This window comes from Scylla paramamosain, chromosome 40, assembly GCF_035594125.1.
Source record: "Scylla paramamosain isolate STU-SP2022 chromosome 40, ASM3559412v1, whole genome shotgun sequence".
In the NCBI taxonomy this organism is placed as follows: domain Eukaryota; kingdom Metazoa; phylum Arthropoda; class Malacostraca; order Decapoda; family Portunidae; genus Scylla; species Scylla paramamosain.
This window is the reverse complement of record NC_087190.1, coordinates 12,875,126-12,881,603: the sequence shown is the minus strand read 5'-3', so window position 1 is coordinate 12,881,603 and position 6,478 is coordinate 12,875,126. Positions and strand designations below refer to the sequence as shown.

Below are 6,478 nucleotides of genomic sequence, written 5' to 3'. Positions count from 1 at the left end.
TGAAGGGGGTCAAGCAGGGACAGGGTGAGAGGTCGTCAAGGTTGGCAGCAGTGGGGCATGGCAGGGACAGGCTGGGAGGTCGTCAAAGTTGGCAGCAGTGGGGCATGGCAGGGACAGGCTGGGAGGTCGTCAAGGTTGGCAGCAGTGGGGCATGGCAGGGGGTCAGGCAGGGACAGAAAATTTTGTATTGTGCAGAAATTTAGGCTCGAGAGAGAGAGAGAGAGAGAGAGAGAGAGAGAGAGAGAGAGGCAGTCGGGGTAGAAAGAACGAAAGAACTGAATATTTGGGCTAGGAAGAACGCGATTTGGGCTATATTTGGGTTTGAAATAAGACTGGAAACTTTGGCCTAGGGAGGGAGTAGAGTTTGGGCTAGAAAGAGCTGGATGTTTGGACAAGAAAGTGAATTTTTTGGGCTATTAGGACTGGTAATTCTGAGCCGATGGGAGAGAATTTTTGGGCTAGAAACAGCTTAATTTTGGGCTACAGGAAAACCGCAGACTAGCCCAACCAGTCACAATTCATGCAGACTTACATAGTACCGCTACTTACAGTCAGTCATTCACTCAGTCATCTACCCTACAGTTGTGATGAAACACGAAACACTACTTGAGGTCTTTCAGTAAAGCCATTACCTTTATTATTATTATTATTATTATTATTATTATTATTATTATTATTATTATTATTATTATTATTATTTTGTTCGTAGTTTGTAAGATGGTTATTAATAAGGAGCAGCTGTTTATGTGCTGAGAGAGAGAGAGAGAGAGAGAGAGAGAGAGAGAGAGAGAGAGAGAGAGAGAGAGAGAGAGAGAGAGAGAGAGAGAGAGAGAGAGACTAGTATAACTTTTCTATGTATTTTTACACATGCAATATTGGCACCAAAGTTTTCATAGATGTAAACAGGTGTGTGTGTGTGTGTGTGTGTGTGTGTGTGTGTGTGTGTGTGTGTGTGTGTGTGTGTGTGTGTGTGTGTGTGTTTTAAAAGTCCCAAGTCTTTCACAACAGTTCAATTCTTACCGCCTGTTTTTTTTTTCCATTTTTTTTTTCATTTCGTCATTAATTAATTACTATCCGTTTTCTTCGCTCGTTTTCTATTACGTAAGTTGATCGATGACTAGTGAATAATGGACATAATTGTAAATAATAATAGCTAATAGTATTAAGAAAAAAATATGATAATGATGATGATGATGATGATGATAGTGGTGCAATAACTGTGTGCGTGCGTGCGTGCGTGTGTGTGTGTGTGTGTGTGTGTGTGTGTGTGTGTGTGTGTTACGTCATCATAATTAATCTGAACAGGAAATCCTTTTACGTAAATAAGAGAGAGAGAGAGAGAGAGAGAGAGAGAGAGAGAGAGAGAGAGAGAGAGAGAGAGAGAGAGAGAGAGAGATATCCTGTTTATGGTGGCAAGATGAGATTGTTTGTACCTTGTAATAAAAATGCAAAGTGCATGTTGTGTGTGTTATTGTCACTCGCCACACACACACACACACACACACACACACACACACACACACACACACACACACACACACACACACACACACACACACACACACACACACACACACACACACAGAGGAGTCTATTAACAGCGGTGTGGTGTTCCTCAGGGTTCTCATCTGTCATTCACTCTCTTCCTATTAATCATCAATGATCTAAGGCAAATTTCTTGTCCTATTCACTCTTAAGCATTGTGAGTCGTCTCCGCCAGTCCCCCGCAGCTGCTGACTCTGTACAGGGACCTTATCTGCCCATGTACGGGGTGTGCTTCACATGTATAGGAGGGTTCCACTCGTGCAGCTCTTTTAGACAGGATGGAATCAAAAGTTTTTCGTTTTATCAGCTTCTCTCCTCTACGTGACTCTTCAGCCTCTCTCATTGCCGCTGTGTTGCATCTCTTGCTGTCTTCCATCGCTTATCCTCCAATATTGGATGATCCTTTTTCACCTTTACTTTGCCACTGTGCCCCTCTCATATATATATATATATATATATATATATATATATATATATATATATATATATATATATATATATATATATATATATATATATATATATATATATATATATATATATATATATATATAATAAAGTTAAATATCTTTACGATAGTCCCCAAGTACAAACATCAATATAATGGTATACGATTATTCCCAGAGAGGTACGAAAGTGAAAACAGAATACCTTGCATGGCTTTTATATTTCTTTATTATGAATTCAAAAATGGACAGTATGAAGGACAGACTTAAAGCACCAAGAATACAATACTGATATGTGACCACTCAGCGTCCAGCCACGCAGACTAAACAGACAGACAGACTGACAGACAGACAGACGGAAAATTTGGACAGACAGACAAATGGACAAGTTTATTATTATCATTATTTTCTGTAACAACAATATCATAAACCAAGTCTCTCTAATTATTGTGAGGTTATAAATAAATGTAGTACGATAGTTTATTTATGAATGGTACGATATAAAAAGTGCGTTCGTGTTCGATTCATGATTATTTCGTTAAAAAAGGTATCAATAAAAAAATAGACTAGTTTGAGAAAAAAAAGTAAAAAAAAGATAACTACAACAATAGCTTGAGGAGAGGAGAGAGAGAAGGAAGTGAATATTTACATGAAAGTAAGATTCCTGTTTGAAAATTTAATTGTTTTCTTTATATTTCTTATGTTTGTTGTGTCTACGAATGTGCTAATTGTTATTATTATTATTATTATTATTATTATTATTATTATTATTATTATTATTATTATTATTATTATTATTATCATCATCATCATCATTCTTTAGTGTGGTGCCCAAGCATAACAAAGCGAATAGACCAAAAGTTCATTGCTTCATTGCATTACGTCTAAAGATGATCAGTTCGTTCCTTTAGCTCTAAATTTACTTGCCATTATTGAAGCCGTTAGTTCAGGTCTAGGAATTACTGTTATGCCGTTGTTTCAGCTCTACAAATGTATATGTCATTTTTTACAAGCCCTTAGCTCTAATTGTAGCATCGTTCCCTTAACTCTAAAATTTTAAGCTATTACTGCGGGTCTGGATATTATTTTGTGTTCTCTTTATTTCTACCATTTTCTAGTATTCTATTTTTTTCTTTTTTTATCAAACCCTTTCCAGCTCTAAGAATCGTAGATATGTCACCTGCAGCTCTAATGCTTCTGTTACCACTCTGTTTTAAGCTCTAAGATTTTTTTTTCAAGCTGTCTTTTATTTTTTTAGCTAAATAGTCTACATGTTACGTTTTCCTTAACCTATAACGATGTTTTGTGTTTTAAACCCTACAAAAAATTTTTCAAGCCATTCCTTTTAAAACAGCTTCGTTAAAATACTCTACTTTCGCTGGTCTCTAAGCTCTAAATATCTGGTCATGCCTTAATAGTAAACTCTAATGTGATTTCCAAGCTTCACCGGCTCTAAGTAAAAAAAAAAAAAATGAAATAAAACCGTACTTGAAGTAATCTAAATTTTACTCTCTAGCTTTCGTAAACTCTAAATAAAAACGCAGGTATGTCAGTTAATAAGCTCTAGAGGTCTTTGTCGTGTCCTTGGGTTGTCTATAATTCTTGGCTGCGTTTCTTTGCGTCTACAGAAAGTGACACGCGAACGGCAACACGCGAATTGAGTGTACGATAGTTTCTGGGTCACGGGGACTGAAATTTGCATCATCGTACCTTGGCAACCTTCCCTTTTGAATCCGGGCCCGCGAAATTCTACTGACAGACGAACAGATAGATAGATAGATAGTAGTAGAAGTAATAGTATTGATAAGGAAAGTGGATGAGTACGATAATGCAGTAGTCTAAGTACGATAATCCACCTTTCAGTCCACGTGCCCCCCCCAAAAAAAAAAAAAAAAAATCACTCCTATTATTTATTTCATCGTATTCTCAGCAGCAATGAAACTCCAAAGGTAATACAAGAGTTGGTTCTGTCAGTTCTAAGGGATTGAGTAGCTCTGTTCTCCCGCCTGGACTGTTCTGAGAGTGTTATTGTTCATCTTTCACTCGTTATTTGCAGTAAAGGAAGTGAAGGAGGAGGAGGTGGTGGTGGTGGTGGTGGTGGTGATGGTGGTGGTGGTAGGAAGGAAGAGAGAAAGGAGAAAAAGATGAAAAGATGAAGCATAGAATAAGAATGAGGAGGAGGAGAAAGGAACTGAAATAAATACATAAATAAGAGGAAGAAAAATGACGATAGGAATATAAGGAAGGAAGGAAGAAAAGAAAGGAAGGAAGGAAGGAAGGAAAGAAGGAAAGAAACGTAATAACGAGATGCAGGATAAAGAATAAGAAAGAAAGAACAAGTAAGAAGAAATAGGAGGAAGAGGAAGAGGAGGAGGAGAATAAAAAAGGAGAACGAAAAGTAACAAAAGAAAGAAAGAAGCAACATATAATAACAAGATAGAAAATAGAGAATAAGAAAAAGAGGAAGAGGAGAAGGAGGGAAAAAAAAAATGAAAGGGGAAGAGAAACTGTGAAAGATTACAAGATACATAATAAAAAGTAAAAGAGAAAAGGAAGAAGAAATAGGAGTAGAGGAAGAAGAAGAAGAAGAAGAAGAAGAGGCAGATTTCGTATTTTTTTGTCTATCAACAGATTGTAACAAGAAATTTCTCTTTTAAAATTATTCTTATCCTAAAGTTATTGCTTGTGTGGAGGAGAGAGAGAGAGAGAGAGAGAGAGAGAGAGAGAGAGAGAGAGAGAGAGAGAGAGAGAGAGAGAGATTCCTCGCTTTAAACTTTTCGCTTCTCTCTTCGGTTGAATAAATGAAGAGAGATGAATAAGTGGATAAATGAAAGAATAAATGAAGAAATAGATGATAATTGAATAAACAGGTAAATAGGTGGATGAAAATAGATAAACAAATAAACAAATAAACAGCAATAAAATAAATAAATAAGTGAATAAGACTCATAAATGAATAAAATGACAAATTAAGCAACAAACAGATGAATTGATAAATAACTAGAAATATAAACGAGTAAATAAATAAATAAACTAATAAATAGAGAAAATAAAAAAAAATTAAATCCTTATGAACAAGAGAAAAAAGAATAAAAAAAAAAACAATAATTACAATTTCGTTAAGTGACCAATTGTAATAATAAATAATTTACATAAAACTCCCCCATTATTATTATTATTATTATTATTATTATTATTATTATTATTATTATTATTATTATTATTATTATTATTATTATTATCATTTGGACGTCAGGTTAGTGATTTTCCTTTATTATGATTCTGAAAGAGAGAGAGAGAGAGAGAGAGAGAGAGAGAGAGAGAGAGAGAGAGAGAGAGAGAGAGAGAGAGAGAGAGTGTTAGAAATAGCTCTCATCTGGACACTTGCTTAGGTCTATCAGATTTTTCACTGAGGTAGAGCAAATTTTGATGAGAACTTGAATTAGGCCTAACTAATCTAACGGACTAGGTCTATTATTATTATTATTATTATTACTATTATTATTATTATTATTATTATTATTATTATTATTGTTATTATTATTATTATTATCATTGTCATCATCATTGTCATCATCTACCATTTTTGTCAGTAGTAGTAGTAGTAGTAGTAGTAGTAGTAGTAGTAGTAGTAGTAGTATGGTTACTAATGTTTATTATTATTATCATTATTAATATTACTACTTACTATTATTATTATTATTATTATTATTATTATTATTATTATTATTATTATTATTATTATTATTATTACTCGTATTATCATTATTTTTACTCATTTTAGTATCAGTATTCGTCAAGGACTAAAATATTTCTATCTACAGTCTATAGCACCGTGTGAAGTGTGTGGCAGTGAGGCAGGGAGGACACGGGACATGGTAACACTGCTAGGCTTCCACTCACCCACTCATTCGCTCACCCACTGCCTGCCTGACTGCCTTACATATTATTCCCGTCTTATTTTCTAACGTGCTGGAAAATAAACTTAACAAAACTCTTCATTATTTCATTTTTTGTATAATCCAGCTAACATTCTCACTGCGACAGGAACAATTATCACCAGCAGAATTAATTAATGAAGTCTTTACGAGCATTTATAAGAAAATTACTCATGAAACAACACATTTTGCAATTTTACGAACATTGACAAGAAAGTTACCCATGAAAAGAATACATTTTGCAATTCCTTCCCATTTCAAGGACTGGAGGTGACTGTAGAGCATATAAAAGTGTCTCAAAGTGATTGGTAATTAGGGAAAGTTGTACCAAGTGGCTGTCAAAGGGTTAATACAGCGAGGGAGGGAGTGAGTGAGAGGACCAGTCTAGCAGTGTTGCCATGTCCCCGTGTCCTCATCTGCCTCATTTACTGCCACACACTTCCTAACTCACGGTATGGTTAATTTGCTTAGCTACAAATGAAACACCTTCTAATGTACGATAGTTTTTCCAGTGAGGCATGACGAGGGAAACGTGACCGACATTAGAGA

At 35.2% G+C, this 6,478-nt stretch overlaps 1 protein-coding gene and 1 long non-coding RNA gene across 2 annotated transcripts in view; both read left to right on the top strand.

Moving 5' to 3' along the window:
• LOC135092473 (uncharacterized) overlaps positions 1 to 1,457 on the top strand; it is a 2,233-nt gene extending 776 nt beyond the window's left edge. Inside the window, exons 1-2 of the long non-coding RNA XR_010262870.1 lie at positions 1 to 78; positions 126 to 1,457. The exon at positions 1 to 78 is cut by the window's left edge and continues 776 nt beyond it. This is a non-coding gene — a long non-coding RNA (uncharacterized LOC135092473). The remainder of the gene's footprint in view (positions 79 to 125) is intronic.
• Positions 1 to 5,934, top strand: part of LOC135092475 (beclin 1-associated autophagy-related key regulator-like) — a 32,220-nt gene extending 26,286 nt beyond the window's left edge. Inside the window, 1 exon segment of the mRNA XM_063991022.1 lies at positions 5,816 to 5,934. The gene's annotated coding sequence lies outside the window, so the exon portion shown is untranslated.
• Positions 5,935 to 6,478: the final 544 nt, after the last annotated feature.